We start from the raw sequence: 17,379 nt of genomic DNA on the forward strand, positions 1-17,379 counted from the left end.
CCGTTTGGCATTTTTATTGTTTATATAATCAAGGTGGTGGTCTTTAAAATGAATTTTCATCCCGGCTTTGTGAAGTAGCAGCTGGCATAAAACTCTCAAAGTATGAAAAGCTAACTGTTCGCGGAAATTGAAACAAATTTCGAAGACTTGGAAATTTTTCGAAATTACTCAGTAATTGAAGTCAAAATGTTGTGTGGAATAAGTGCAAAAAAATTAAAAAATTTTCGGCTAATGCTATTAGAAGGATTCTGCCTATACTGTACGTATCTAAACCAACTAGAGTAAGACTTTTGAAGTCGAAAGTGAATTATTATGAAAATTATTTCAATTTTTTTTTTACAATTTATTTAAAAATAACACAAGACAAGTAAAATAGACCCAGCTTTGACTAAATTGCAATATTTAACTACAAGTCTTTTAACAAAATGCTGATTAGTCACTTTTAATCCAACCACTTATACTCTAATTAGCAACTTAAATATAAAATAATATATAAATAAGCCTTCATTAAATATTTTTTAAAAAATTTTCTGCCTTCACGTCTTTAAACCATAGCACCACAATTTGCCAACACGTCCGCCACTGCGTATGAGTAACAATATTTAAGCGACGCCGCATGACCACCGCAGAAAAACACGTCTGCTATAAATGCAATTAAAATATAATTTACGCTGATGAATACAAAATGCACGCAGCAAGGAAAAACAACGACACCGTATGTACATACGGGCGCACATACACGTGCACGCATGTGAAAATAATACGAGAAGCGCATTTTAAAAATGCTGAAAAATGGCAGAAAACTGGCCGCAAGCGTTTGTCTTTTTCATGCAGCAACTCGCACAATACGAAAGCGAGCAAAAAGTTCCATTTATTTATTGCCATAATTTAATAAAAATGCGTAAAAGTTGCAGGAGGCCGAAATGCGCGCAACGCCGTTACCGTTATTCGATGTTGCGGCATCAGCATTTAAGCACTTGACTTAACCCCGTCCGTCTGTCGCGGTCTGCTTGCATGTCACGTGAAAAGACAGCATGAAATGCAACACCTAGTCAACGCCACGACCTTACAAAGCCAACGCTCATACCCACGTCCTCTCGTTGCTCGCGCTGTCGCGCAGTAAACGCGCTGTCAAACTGTCAGTCTAGGCGCACACCTGCGCTTTGTTGTTGCGCAACTCTATTTACAGTTTATTTAAACCTTTTTTAATCATATTTTTCGATTTTTGCAGCGTTCATCAAGCTTTGCTGTGCTGTGCTTTTGCCATTGTTGCAAGAATCGCTGTTTACCGTGCAGGACACTTTGTGGGTGTACTGCTGCAAGTATGTGTTGTCGCTCGCCACGTTTGATCCTGAAAACAAAAAAAAATAATGTATTCACTTTATCATAATTAACCTAACGGTATTGTGTGGTCACAGTTATCTCGTTCATAAGCTTTCATCAGCAGCGTTTCCAATATACACAGGAGCTCATATATGTATATAAATATATGTATATGTATGTATATCCTGATTTAATACATTTTAATAAATTCCTTATTAATGACTCACTGGGAGCCGATCCATAGGCAAATATAATTATTTTTTTGGGGGAAGTTTGAGGTGTGGCGTCACAGAATGGAATTAAGGGAGTATTCTGGTCTAGGATTTTGAAAAAATCGATTTTTTTTTGCTTATTTAGAAAGTTTAAAAAATGCCCAAAATTCATACGTCTAGACCAGAATACCCCCTTGAGCCATATAAGATAGCGCTTAGACACATCTTAGTTTTGAATTGCCGCCTTTAAAAAATATTTTATTGAAAGCTAACAAAATTGTAATTAAAAAAAATTAGGTATGTGTTTAATTAAAATTCAGCTGAACAGTGTCTTCAAAAAGTTGAAAAATAGTGATAGTCCAAAACGAATCACTTTCTGTGCTTTAGTTCAGTAAACACAATTCGAAAGCCACTGTTATATTGCATAAGTCAATATCACATCTAATTTCTGCCTCGTCATTATTTTGACTGACCCATTGAATTCAGTCTCACTTTCTATTGCTATTGCTTAAATTACTGTTATCTGAACTTATACGTGTTAGTATACACTGTCGCTTCTTCCTTCGATCAACATCCACCTAATTTTTTTCTTTATCAACATTTTTTTGTAGCAATTACTACTATATAACGCTATTTCGCGCCGTGTACAAAAGAGGCCAATGTAGACCCATGTTACCCAAAAACTGCACAACAGCTAAAATTATCGCCATCATTGAATAAAAATATGGTTTTGTTACGTTCCGAAAAGTGATTGCGTATGTAAATAAATTCCTGAGCAAAAATGATAAATGACCGCAGCAACATAAATCATATTCGCGCCTCCATACAACGGTGCACACCAACAGAAAGCCGTAAACAACTAGATACATACCCCACAAACATACTCGTTACCCAGAATTCTTGTTGTTCAGAAAAATAATTTTGAAAGTGAAAAACCGCCAAAATAGTAAGCGAGTAAGCCAAAGGGGATAAATGTTTGAAAGAACTTGGTAAATACTATATTTTAGGAATAAGTAGACGCCGATGATACAATATGAATATGTTTTCTTAGTCATCTATGTTGTGTTCCCCGCTGCCTACGGAAGTCGAGCGCTTGATACCGTAAACAAACAGAATTGTTCCGGAAAAGCAGTAGTTAAAGTTAATCGTCAAGCTACTACTTTATAGGAATGTATGACTTCTCTTGTTTTGACTTAATGCAAATGCCAAGTTGCCTTTACTTATCCGTGGTCACCAGAAATTCCATCGAAACTGTGCGTGAATTCGTCAAAAATCAGCCGAAATCATCACTGAAATTAATGGAAATGAAATTGAACATCTCCAAAACATCGATTTATTGCATTTTGAATAAACATTTGGGCTTATGAAAAGTGTGTGCACGGTTTATTCCGCACAAATTGACTGACGACCAAAAATTGCTCATAATCCAACATTCGAAGGACGATTATTTGAACAAAAATCACATTTTAACCATTAACCCCTCCCCGTATTCACCTGATAGGGCACCGTACGACTTCTTTCTTTTCGGAAAAATGCATTTGCTCATGAAAGGAAAGCGTTATGCAGACGTAGAGACCATTCAAACGTCTTGCACCGGCACCATTTGCTCTGTTTTTTTTTTTAAAGTCCTGTTTACTTTGGAACGCACCTTGTATATCTTAAAATGTACGTGTTAGTTGGAATAAATGTGCTGGAATGAGAATTAAAATAGTGACGTAAACGGCGGTATGCTTCGTTTAACTCAAAATTTTTTCCAGAAAATTTTGAAAGTTAAGATCTAAATTTCGAGTTTGAGCGAACGGGGATGTTAGAATTGAGATCAGACAACAGAGATGAACTACACAATAACCCATTCAAAATTTTTACAAGAAATATTATACCAAGCATTTCCCTACGACTAGCGAGTGTAGGTAGATTTATATATTTTAAACGATTAGTATATTGGTAGAGATTTAGCCTGGAATCCCAGTGAAAATGATTTCCCGAATGGACCTGATAACTATAGGCCTCAGTTACGATATACATTTTTGTAATAAGCGGATCTCTAAATTTTTTAGATCAACGTTTAAAAACACTAAGATCGCCTTTAGCTTTAACAGCCATGGAAAATGCTTGAAGATTTAAATTGAGTTTGAGGTCCATAGATACTCCCAGATCAACAAACTGTATACTTACTCCAAGCTAAAGGTTTGTAGTACATATGAAGTAGAGTCTACACATCGTTTTACATTTTTTAACTTTCCATATTATTTCTAAAACACCACTATCTTCTTCACGATTTTAAAATTGTTAATTTATTCTTCAAAATCTATGTCGTTCAAAGTAACCCCCCTTGTTCCCAGTACACTTATGCCACCGATTTTTCCAATCCTCGTAAATAGATATCGCAGACCCTACAGAGTATATACATATTCAAGTTACATCGTGATGAGCTGAATCAACTTAGCCATGTCGTTCTCTCTGTTCTTGGACTGTCTGTATATACGCGAATGGTTTATTGAGAGAAAACTTTGGTGAGAAGATAATTTCACATTTTTCACCCAACGGATGGGCCATCTGAGACGTAGCCAACATTTGAAAGAGATAATCTTCAAAAAATAAATGCCAGAGAATGTTCTTTCCAATGGTAATAAACATACCCCGTTATATTTGAAGTTTTTGTGTTTTTTCTTTAAAAAAGTAGGGAACCTCGAAATGGATCTCCTTTTCTTATTTTCTCAAGCAGCGCTATAATCTTCAAATAAATTTTTAAAATCAGTCTACTCTAGTTTAAATATAGCTTTCATTTAAACTGATCGATCAAAATCAATAAAATAACTTTTTGTACACTTTCATGCTATAAAATAAAATTACCTGTGAAGGCAGATAAAGAGTTTCCGTTTTTCTTATTGTAATAAAATTGTTTATCACCATTATACCGAAAAAATACTTAAATTTAAAGTACCACATTGTTTTTCACATTTACTGTAATTTTTTACCATAAATATGCCCTCAAATAACGACACATCCACATATTATTAGCAGAAAAAATCAATAACGCTTTAGTGGAACTTATGAGCCAAGGTAAACAAAAATCTCCGAACCAGCTGCATCGCTAGCAGCAGAGAAGCACTCTAAAAGGGAATTCTTGCTAGTCCCAATACAATTAACATCTGCTTGCCCCTAATACACTAACACATAAAGCACATGTTCGTCTAGTATGTGTGTGTGTGTGCGTGTGGTTAGTGTCGGTTTTCAATTCATCAACCAATCGACCTAATTAATTTTCCCCCTTTGCACATTAGTTTCATTCCCCTTTGATTTTGCGCTCACTATGCGGCTTCACTGACACCAACTGTTGCCCGACCACTTTTGCTTTCTTTCATTCCACTTTCCATGCAACTTTCGTTTTACGATTAGTTATTTGAATTGGCAGGAAAACAATCAATTGCTACTGATTGCGCCTAAGCTGAGCTAACTAACTGGCCACAGCTGCAAATGTTGCAAGCTTTTAACCACTCGATAGCCGAGCGTAAGAAGGCTTCATATGTGTGCAATGCGGAGAGCTGAAAAATGAAATAGAAACTTTTTATTGACTTACTATAACTACGCCTAATGCGGAAGTGTAGGAGTTTCTTTCAATTAGTTTTGCGGCTTCGACAAGGAGGGGCAGCAAGCAAATTGTTTGAAAGGAAATCTTGCTGGAAATTTAGTTGAAGTGGGTGGTAATTGGAAAACTGTTTGGGTGGAAAACGAAATATGATGTTATAGACTACAAAGTGTTTGGTCATCATGGCTAAGAAATTTATTCGGCATTTACAATATATAAGTTCCAGGCTCTTACTTTTTCAAGTTATGATCACTTGATGTCGCCCATTTAATCGCTTTTAATTTATCAGATGTATGAGCTTCTTTTGTGAAGTTAAGCGATGAAAAAAAAACAATTTCACATTGTCAACACGACCCGATCTTTCGATATCAATTCTCTCTCTATTCTCTTCCCTTGAAACTTCTGCGAAATACTACCTTCGTGCTTTCTGTTTAAAAATGTCACTCTAAGATAGAACTTTGCCTTATTACCTATAACATTTCTTGAATCATTTTCGAATAGAGTGTCCTGACTATTAAATTTGTTTAGTATCTCTAGTTTAGTCCTTAGCCTCGGTCGTTAATTTAAAAAAGCTTTTGCAACATTGTACCAACTCGTATATTCATATTTTATCTTCATTTTCTAGTTCATTTCCTAAGCTTCACACTCGGGGAGAGAATCGTAAAACATGGCAAGGCATATAACGGCAAAACAAGCATGTGGGGCAACACAAGTGTGGCAGCGCTAATAAAACTAAATTAAGTTTCAAAACATTGTTGCAAAATGTGCCGAGCGCCGACTGTAAGTTCGGTAAGTAGGCTGCAGCAGGTTCCCATCACCACCACGCATTGTAGGCAGCCACGGCGGATGAGCAACACTCAAATGTAGCTCATTAAAAAGGAGCTCCTCGTTCACTATTGGTTGCGTGGACAGCCCGAAAAGTGTGCTGGCAACACGTCCAGTGCGAGTCGTAAAAGCGCAACATTATTGTGGCACATTATTGAAAGTTGTGTTGTCCAGCCGCTACAAAAATTTTACGTCTAACTGCACGTGTGTGTGTTGGGGGGCTGATGCAACCTATCCCCGCATGATCTTACCTAATTTGTTTTTTATTTTTTAGATTTTACGAGCCTCTGCGCCGCCATATTTGCTGGTCAGGCAAATGAGCTATTAACGGCGTTAAGCGCCACGTACACAAGCACTTACAACTTGCCACACTCTACGTGCCACAATTTGATGCGTGACGTAGATGATGTTATTTTTGTCTTATTTTATTCCTTTTTATTATTCTTTGCGTATTTTAATTATTGTTGTTGTTGTAATTGTTCCGTATATGAACGTAAAAGCTTAGCGTTCTTTTATTATTCCAACGCAGAATATCCTTCACGGCGGTGCATTAAAAGTTTGCGCATAAATATACACTACAAACATGTACAAAGTTGGCACATCATTCACAATTCGCTTTTTAATACCGTTTGCTTTTAAAGCTGCTTTTACTCTCTCATTACAGCTGTCAGAGCACATTCTTAAAGTGTGTCGACTTTAGCTGGTGTGTGTTAGTGAGCAGATTTTGGTGGAAAGGTTGTTTCGATTGAATAGAAGAAGGTTGAACGTTGAAATTGTTAAAATTTTTAAGAATGTTCTTCTTCTTCTTAATTGGCGTAGACACCGCTTACGCGATTATAGCCGAGTTAACAACAGCGCGCCAGTCGTTTCTTCTTTTCGCTGCGTGGCGCCAATTGGATATTCCAAGCGAAGCCAGGTCCTTCTCCACTTGGTCCTTCCAACGGAGTGGAGGTCTTCCTCTTCCTCTGCTTCCCCCGGCGGGTACTGCTTCGAATACTTTCAGAGCTGGAGTGTTTTCATCCATCCGGACAACATGACCTAGCTAGCGTAGCCGCTGTCTTTTAATTCGCTGAACTATGTCAATGTCGTCATATATCTCGTACAGCTCATCATTCCATCGTTCCATCGGATGCGATATTCGCCGTGGCCAATGCGCAAAGGACCATAAATCTTTCGCAGAATTTTTCTCTCGAAAACTCGTAACGTCGACTCATCGGTTGCTGTCATCGCCCAAGCCTCTGCACCATATAGCAGGACGGGAATTATGAGCGACTTGAGTGGCGATCAGAGAACTTTCCTCACTTGCGTGAACTTCTACACATAACTCCATCCTCCATTTTAAGAATGTTACCTCAGAATATTTTAAGCGATGGCCACAAGTATGGCCGTAAATTTCTTGCACTTTTGGAGAGCCTCTCATGATTTTCAGGCAAGTTTCTCCCTAAATACCATTTAAATTAGTGACGGACTGAAGAAGAAGGTAAGGATAAACTTCTGTTCTTTGTTTCGAAGAAATTTTTAATCTCTAACAGGCAAAATTTATCGCTTTTCTTCTTCTTTATTGGCTTAGACACCTCTTACGCGGTTATAGCCGAGTTTACAACAGCGCCAGTCCATCTTGCTCTTTGCTGTTTGGAGCCAATTGAAGATTCCATGTGTAGCAGGTCCTTCTCCATCTTCGAAGTTATGGGTGTCAATAGTGACTTGGAACCCAAGTCGCGAGTGCGACGACTGTTTATTTGATGACAGACGATACTTCGTCTTGACCTCGTTCACAACCAGACCCATTTGTTTCGCTTCCTTATCCAGTCTGGAGAAAGAGGAACTAACGTAGCGGCTGTTGAGGTCAATAATATCAATATCATTGGCATACACCGGTAGCTGTACACTCTTATAAAAGATTGTGGCTGCTCGATTCAGCTTTGCATCTCGAATTATTTTCTCCAAGAGCAGATTGTAGAATTTGCACGATAGAGGGTCGCAATGTCTCAACCCTCGTTTGGTATTGGACGGCTCGCAGAGGTCCTTCCCAATCCTGATGGAGCTTTTCGTATTGCTCAACGCCAGTTTACACAGCCGTATTATTTTTTCTTGGGTACTAAATTCAGACATCGCGGCATAAAGGCAGTTTTTTTTGTGCTGTCAATAGCGGGCTTGAAATCAACCAAGAGGTGGCGTGAGTCGATCCTATTTTCACGGGTCTTTTCCAAAATTTGCTGCATGGAGAATATCTGGTCAGTTGTTGATTTGCCCAGGGCTTATACGATTTGGTAGGCTAAGACATACACTTTGCAAAAATACTGATTAGTTTGCAGAGCTCCTTTTTATTGGAACCCAAATGAGTCTAGAAATTGCGGAAGTCCGAAAATTTCTTAGCGTCATATAGTAGATGTCGACTTGAAGAACTCTCACATTGACTATAATAGTCTTTCGCAACTCGCAAATAATCAGAACTACTTCAATGTTTTTATTTTGGTCCTATGTGTCAAGCGGAGTTAAAGGAAATTACTTATAAATCGATAAAGCGCCTTGAGCTGCCTCAATATCATCAATGCCAGCCAATTACGCTGTTTCTTAAAGGTTCGTAAAAGGTATGTCAACAAAGATACTTCAACGATAAAGCTGGATAGTGGAGGAGAAAGAATGGGTAAACTTCCATCTCATTGTAATTCATGCAACTTTTACAAGTCCAAAATCTTTAGCCTCTCCGCGTGTCTTCAGCACCTACGATGTGAACCTTTCCACGAACAAGTTCTTACTTCAATAGATATCTGACGTTTCACTCTGCTTCCTGACCAATGTTTGCTGAACTCGAGCAAAAACTTGGATCCAGACAGGGAAACCTAAAACGTTTTCTAAACTGTTAAAAAATAGAAATTTTTCTTGTTTTGACCTTTCACTCTTTTTGCCAAAAATTTGTAGGTGACCATATCTATTAGATTTTGTGAAACATGTGCCAGACTATATAAGAAAATATGACTGCTGAGGTCTTTGATCCACACCTTCCACAGTTACGCCTTATATCCATGTAACTTTCTACTCTCCTTTATTATATTGTCCTTCCTTGCAACACCACTCGCTGACCGCCGCTACACCTCAGCGCTCATTTGTTAGACTCAGTGGTCTCTCAGCAAGCTCAGTAGAAGGGTCGTGCGTCACTTGTGTTGTGGAAAAAATGCTAATTAAAATGTAATAAGCTTGCGGGTAATCATGATGTGCGTTACAAGACCTTGTTGTTGTTGTGGCTGTGTTTATTTTGCAGTGAAAGTTAACCGCGGCTGGTTAAATACAAGTCAAAACGCTTAACAAGCGTGGGTGCATTACGAACCGCACACCGCAGCCGGCGGCAACGCTGACCGCATGAGCGAGCAATAACTTAGCGCTGCGGCACTTTCCTTTTCGTCGCTGAGTGGCAGCTTCTCAAGCCGAAGGCTTAAAAGCATTTTTCTTTAATAACCTTTTTTCTTTGACGGTTCTTTTCAATTTAGCGTTTAATTAGTTTCTACTTCGCACCCTTGCCCCTTAATTTTAAATGGCGCGGAGAGCGGTCAATTATGCCGTTAAATATGCGTACTCGTAAAATACAAGCCAGGTACTCAGCTGCTTTAATAACTTTCATTAATATTTTCTTTTATTTATTTGCGACCAAAGTCCTTTCGGGCAGCAGCCGCGCAGCATGAAAAATAATTTTTATGAAGTTAGCTCAATTTAATGCTTCATAAACTCACCTGCGTCCTTCTGCGCCCTCCGTCAGTTATCCAAACACCTGTAGTGATTCTTGTTTTAACATACATGTCATTGTTTGCTGGCGCTTGAGCTAAATATTGGTTTGCGGTTAACACGTGAATTCCTTTCGTGATTTCGATTTGGGTTCGGCGCGTCCGTGCTGTGTGACATCAGCAGCATTGTTGTCATATTTGCTTGCAATATTTTGTTTCAAACATTTTTTACGGTTATTACTGGCGCATCGTTGTCCAGTCATGCGGTTGACCGCATTATCACCGCTGCAGTTTTGGAATTTCGCATTCGCTCCGGTGAAATATGGAAAATATTCAATCGCATTGTTTGTGGCATTGAACCTACTTCCTTTGTTGTTTCTGCTTTTGACAGTTGTTGCTATGTTTTCGATTTTTTTTATTTTTCTGCACAATAGTTTTCACAAAAGCAACATATCTTATTGAAGTATTGTAATATCATAATTTATATGAAAGAAATTAGAGTTTGTGAGAGTTACATAGGGAAGCAGTGACTGAGAGTTTTAACAATCCAGGGCTTAATATTCAATTTTTAGAATTGTTTCTCGGTGTGTTAGCTTTTATCCTGAGCTTAGATAGCTCTTGAATTGACTATTATTTTAATCCACAAGTTCTTCGTCATTTTTTAGAAAATATTTATGTAGTTAAATTTTATGTATATCAAGTCATTAGTTTCATAAAGGCCTCTTTACTGGAAAATTGTTATCTAGAGTTTTTTTCGTAATGTGAAAATTGATTTGAAACTCTGGATTGCTCGAAATGGACTTACTATCATTATAAAGATATTTTAGTACAAAATTCTTTAGATGATGATGAAATATTTTAGCCTTTTGAAATGGTTCTATTTGGAAAAGCGCCTAATTAATCAAAAAACTATTCCAAAAGTCTTTAGAAACTTATTCTCAATGTCTACGAAAGTAGTTTTTGACGAATCCAATAACCATAATCGATCGGTCCTTTGTATAAACTCTCAGTTGAAGTAAAGATAATAAGAAATTTATTGCGGACAACTTATTCTCTGAGAAGTTGTCATAATTTATTGCTAGACCATAAAACATTGTAGATAGGCTTTCTTTGAAATAAACGCAGACAATGTTTTGAAGGGCAGTAGTTCTAAGGAGCATACTTCTTAAACAATATCCATTAGTTATACATATTATGTTTTAAAGGGTTACATGGGTTTCCAGGTTTCAAAATCGATATTTGCTTATTATCTTATTGAATTCTACAATACTTATAGAATATTGTCCTAAATTTTCAAGTTGATCCGAATAATAGTTTCGGAGATACAGGCTTGAGAACTGTGCGCTCGAGGCTAGCTAGGTTAACCGTGCGATTCTGTACTGTGATACTGTCTCAAGTCTCTAAATTTGAGATTTTGAGTTAGAGACAATTTTTGAGACTTGAGACGATTTTGCTATTCTGTAAGTGACAGTCACAAAATCTATTACATATCATTATTCAGAGATGTTTTTAAACTTGAATGAAAGTAAATATGTCGATAACAAATATAAAATTTTCTATGACATAGTCAAAAAACATAATTATCAATAAAAGTAAAAATAAATGTTGACTTTGTTTCATAATATTGAAAATAACTACAATCGATTAATATCTGTTATGATCTCTATTCAGTATATTCAAAATGGCGGACTGCTAATTACCAGGTCTCAAGTTTGAGTCAATATTTTGAGACTAACGATAGAGACTGTTTAGAGAATAGTAACTAGTCACAAATTGAGATTTTACCTTAAAATGTCTCAAATAGAAACTAGAGACTGGTTACTGAATCCCCCTATAAGTGCGCGTCTTTAAACGAGTTTTTTTTTCGAAACTGCGGTTTTGAAATCGATAGAAAGATTTCTCGAGAACTACCCAACCGATCTACATGAAATTTTACACGGTTTTTGAGATATAATTCTTAAATACTTGGGCGAAGGTTTTCTTCGGTTACAACTATTTGAAAAAAATTCACTGAAATTTTATTTTTTGTAAAAATGTCTGCCAAAAATCCAACTTAACTAAAACGCGTGCTTTTTCGCTTCAGATGTTCCATTAAGCAGTTATTCTGCAAACGCGGGTGCACCGTTTTTTCGAGGGGTCAATGGCGTCGCAATGGCCGAATTTAAAGTATTTTTCTCCAAAAATTAAGAATTTTTTTATTAATAGATACATATGTTTGGAACAATAAAAATTTCGAATAAAATATTTAATTTGTTATTCGAAAAAAAAAATTGCTAAAAAAGAACTGTTTTTTACCTGAGGAAACCCATGCAAGGGCAAAATACCAAAAAGAGCCATCGTAAGGTTAATTAAATATTATTTCCAAAAGTTTGAACACCAAAAAGAGTTAAAAATATTAAAATACTTCAAGACACTTGTTTCTAAATTTAATTAATAAGTTCCAAAAATCGCTGAATTAAGTATCTGCACCACTGAAATTCGGATTAAACTGCTCCAATGTCACAATCCTCACATGTTTCCTTTTTTCAGGCTTGTAAATGCACATATCTCGACACCTCTCCAATGCACCATGGCTGCAAACATTCCTCCAAATAGCATACATCAAATACGGGCGTAAAAAGAGATAAAGTGTCACATCTCGTATGCGCTGGTGAAACATGAAAATCTCACTTGTAAGCCCCTGTGAGTTGTAAATTCGGTGAAACAGACAATGCGACATGCCTGTCAGCCCATTCGTTGCTATTTCTATTGATGTGGACCAATCGAAAAAAAAGAAAACTCCAAAAAAGTTAGAAAGGATAATGCAAAAAATCTACACACATATATATAAGTAATCCTGCATATACATATATGGTATATACCTGCCTATACATATCGATGCATATCTACATGATATTGAGCTTAGTGCGCTGCAAATAAGTATGGCTACAAAGACGAAGGTGGTTGGAGCAATTGAAAGACACTCTAACTGCTGCCACGCCGCTAAGGGGAGCTGTCATGTTGCTGTCAAGTGGGATCTAATACTGCAACAGACAATATCGATATTGGCTGAATTTCGTGAGTCCGCAAGTAGGCTTGCCACAAGTGTGTGTGTATATGTAACTGTATGTGGCGTCTGAAAAAAATTTACAAAATTAAATAAACTTGTATGTGAGTAAATGGCTTCACAGGCTGCTACGCTAAATAAAATTAATATAAATAAGCGATCTGGCAACTCAAGCGGAAAAGCATATGCGCTTGCGGGTATTGAGACGTGTAAATTTTATACAGAATTTAAATGTTACCATATATTTATATATGTTTGTCATATTTTCCATCAAAGTCTGCAAATAGTGGTAGTGCAACGAATAGCAAGGTAGATGAGTCGATAGTGCAGGCTCATTTGCATTTTCAGAGCGCATCTTCCGCCGCCCCAAAGGGTACATGCCATATGGGAAAATTGCTAGATACCAGGATGCTTATACCAAATTGAACTGTCAAGTATTGAATGGGTTATATGGAGACAAGATGCAATATACATATGTATATACCGCTCACAAGTACATTTATTCAGAAACAATTTGAATTTTTAAATCTTAAATTATTATTTTTTATTGTTTGCGACGGTCTTCACACTGAAAACCGTTTCTGTACACCGCGCTGAATTTAATTTAATTTCGGTTAGAAAATTGGTTTAGGTAACCAATAGCTACTATTCGAATTTTTGATATCAGACTCTGGTCTAACTTAATGTTTTCCGTCAGCCAGCGCTATTCCTTACATATTTGCTCACTAGGTTAAGCCTTGCTCCATTATTTACGCTTTTTCCGTTATGTTTTAGATATGAGCGTAGTAACAAAGTGAGTTCTAATTGGAATAACTGTTAGCTATTTCAATGCTTTTTAGCTAACTGCTCGTTCTATTCGTCACTTTCCAAGCTTCACTTTCCAAACTTTGGTGAATCGAAGGCTGTTTTTTTTGGTGTGTGAATATTATACTTCAAAGATCATTTTATGATCACATGAATCATATATTTAGCATATAATCATAAAAGGTGATTTAATCAGGTAGATTTTGAACTCTTCAGTTACTAATAAGCAGTGGAGATTACTCATAAAGGGATATTTAGCCATTTAATACCTCTAAGGTACACGCGCTTGTGACGTTTTGAGAATCCTTTAGAGTGAGGCATCAACTTTTAAATTGGTGACTAATAGCTCATCAGATCATAATCCTTTCTCTTAGAGTCCACTACATCCACAAACACAAATTTCAAGAAGGGTATAAAGAGCGAGACACGGCTGTCACTAGAATGCCGACAATCAAGTTGACACTTGCACATGTAGCTGTCATGTTTGTTTTTGTTGCTGTATGTGTGCTAGCTATGTGCACACGAATAAAGCATAAAAGTTAGAGGCTATCAGGTGGGTTTGCTTTGATTAGCAATGTAAGTATCTCTGTGGTAGAGGAAAGACGGATGAGCACAACTAGAATGTGATATTTTCTTTATATTTCACGGGAATGTTTCAGTTCTAGCCTCAGGCGATTCGAAATTCAATTACCCAACCGGCGCATCATGTCTGCGTCCACATAGATTTACTCTCTTTTAAGTTTAGGCCCCAAACTCTGCCGTCTGCTTGCCGCCGCTGTCAACCGCCAGCTGTTTATCTGTCATAATTTGCATATTCTCATATGCCACACTCCAAATGTGATAACTATTCTGTCGCTTTCCATGCACCACGACGTTGGCTTTCCATCGAAAGCGACTCCTTTCGAGAGCGCAATCTGTTGCTGCGTTGCAAGTAACCAATCTACACACTACGTAGTCTTGTTGCATGCAATGCTGGAATACTTTGGCTCACAGTGTTGTCTTTTTTTCTTGCTTGCAGCTAGTTGCTTACTTGTTCGCTTTGCCACATGCGGTCCTTTCAACTCTCGCCTCATGGCGACTTTCGATATTTCATTGCCGTGCGACAGTTTTGCCATTTCGTCCATTTTCGTTCATTTCAAATGCACAAAAGTCGCTTAATCGCGCGCGCCAGGGTCATACTTTACGGCGACTGGACAATGGAGCTGCTCGACTGGCAGCAAAGGTTAGCTGGTTTATTGCGCTTTGTTTGTTCGTTTCTGCTGGCGGAGCATTGGAGGAGGAGTGCAGTGAAATAAAAGCGGATAATAAAAATGATTTATAAATAAAATAAAAGTCATTGGCAGTGCAGTGGGTGTTTGTTGCTGTTGGATTATAATGGCTACCCAAGCGAACTGACTTTTCAATGTAGTAAATTTAGCATTTTATGGCGGTGTTTTGAAACGGCTTTTTCCAGTTATAAAAAGTGCACTTCACTGACTCTAATCGGACAAAAGTTCAGGGGAAATTAGTTCATTGCCAAAAATAAACTCGAAATTTGATTGCAGTTGCAGACAGAGTTATAATTTTTGAAAATAATAAAAAAATATTGTAAAAAAAATAATTTTTTACAGAAAAGTTAAATTAACTTCTTCTTTTAAATCTCTTGCGGTGTGTTTCCAACAGGATTATCAGCCATAAAGGAGTATCAGAAGTACTTCTACGCAGCGTTTAGTTTACCGTACTTTCTACGACATCACACCGGGCATCAGAACGGACAGGAATCCCCAGCTGTCCAAGTACGATTATTCGTGCTCTCACGAAACACAAGCCTATTTACCCAACCTAACCATCACTCGCGAAATAAATTTATATAAAATGTAAAAATCGTCTTCGAAGACATTGAATTTTTTCCAAAGCTCCGGAGAACTCATTTGGTGATAGTCAATGACAACTCAATTACAGAGTTTGTCCAGAACCAATCGTTACAATTCTCTAAAAACTTTCAAAATAGTCTCCTTTTGCGTCTATGCAGCACTGCAGCGATTTCCAAGCAATGAAGGAGTCACGGAAGGCTTTTTCCGGAATGGAATTATGAGCCAGGGGACATTCTGCTTGGATTCCCTCTGTCGTCTAAAAATGCTTGCCTTTCATCGGCCTTTACAAGCAAGCAAACAAAAAAGTCCCGGAGGCCACATCTGGGGTGTAGGGCGGCTGCGGAAGCGTACGGATGTCGACCTTGGTTAGTTAGCTAATCACAAGAAAGACGGTGTGAGCTGACCGTTGTCAGCTGCCATGTCTTGTCGGACCCGATTGACCCTACGTTTGAGTCTCTTGAGGACTTCCTCGCAAAACTTGGCGTTGGCGGTTTGTCCAGGAGAATTTATGGTGGTCGATACCTTTGATGTCAAAAAAGACAATTGTTTTCACTTCGGATTTGGTCATTCATCACCGACCTCTTTCCGGCCCTCCAAAAAGGCCTGGTGCCACCGAAACACACCACTTCTTGCTAAAGCAACATCTGGGTGAGCCTGTTTGATCATATCATACGTCTCTGTCGCAGATTTACCGAGTTATAAAGTAAAAAATATTTCATAAGAAATAAGCTGTTTTCGTTTCTCCAGGTGACTACTGTTTGATCGCTGCAAATTCTCTTTCTGTTGAAATACCTTTACTTCAGACCCCTTGGCTTCAAATGACTTTATGTATAATATTAACAGTAAAGTACTAACTATATTGTTATTGGTAATATAAAAGTTATCTCAAAATTTATTATACGTCTATTAAATACAATTCTCACTGGACTAAGCACGGACGTAAATATATATTTAAAGATTTATTAACCTTTTCCCCACACAATCGCATGAAATTATATAAAAGAAATATATATTTACAAGTGTACAACTTTTCGCAGCGCGATCAAGCGATAACCGATTTTATTATTTTGCCATTAAAAAGCACCGCAGCCACGTTAACGAACGATGTTGCAAGCGTAGTCCAATATATGTATAATACCATATGCGTCCATAAGTATCGAAAATACTAGAAATAGCGGTAAATATATGAAAAATTCTGACATTTGCGTCATTGTAAAAAATCCGATTTGTTTGCGCTTTATTATTATTTTTGAAGTTATTATTGCTTTTGCTGTTGGACACTGCACATTATGCGTTCGTTTTATGAGCATTTTTATTACCACTGATTGCTGGATGCTTTCTATAAATTTTTCGTAATAAAGCGCAGCTTAAAGGTATATCCGTCTGTGGGAGGGCAATGGAGGAAGTCTTTTATTATTTTGACTTTTGAGCATTGCTTATTTTCTTCTTCATGTACCGAGATTATTGTTATTACAAAAACTGAAGCCATATTCAAACAACGGTTATACTTTGTGCTCTAACTTTAGATTTAATACCTGAGAACGGGGGTATAAGATTGAAACCTAAAGATCGAATCACCAGGCCATTACTCAAGCAAACGTTAAGTAAACATGTAAATAGGCTCTGGATAGTTCAAACATATCCGTTTACAAATTAATTTTCGACCGCGGAGATCTTCTGAAATTGTTTGTGACAGAGAATATAGGTATACAAAAAAACATCAAAAAAGTTCACTAACAACTGAACGCGTACGTTATATCTTCTTCTTCTTCTTCTTCTTTACTTACGTAGACACCGCTTACACGGTTATAACCGAGTTAACAACAGCGCACCAATCGTGTCTTCTTTTCGCAAGGTGGCGCCAATTGGAGATTCCAAGCAAATCCAGGTCCTTCTCCACCTGGTCTTTCTAACCGAGTGAAGGTCTTCCCCTTCCTCTGTTTCCCCGGCGGGTACTGTGTAGAATACTTTCAGAGCTGGAGTGTTTTCGTCCATTCGGACAACATGA

General features: G+C 37.5%; 1 long non-coding RNA gene across 1 annotated transcript in view; it reads right to left on the reverse strand.

Moving 5' to 3' along the window:
• Nucleotides 1–12,033: 12,033 nt before the first annotated feature.
• The window catches only part of LOC120774319, a 47,163-nt gene continuing 41,817 nt past the window's right edge, over nt 12,034–17,379 (reverse strand). Inside the window, exons 3-4 of the long non-coding RNA XR_005705232.1 lie at nt 12,530–12,783; nt 12,034–12,413 (exon numbers count right to left, since the gene is read on the reverse strand). This is a non-coding gene — a long non-coding RNA (uncharacterized LOC120774319). The remainder of the gene's footprint in view (nt 12,414–12,529; nt 12,784–17,379) is intronic.

This window comes from Bactrocera tryoni, chromosome 4 (genome assembly GCF_016617805.1).
Source record: "Bactrocera tryoni isolate S06 chromosome 4, CSIRO_BtryS06_freeze2, whole genome shotgun sequence".
Classification (NCBI taxonomy): Eukaryota; Metazoa; Arthropoda; class Insecta; order Diptera; family Tephritidae; genus Bactrocera; species Bactrocera tryoni.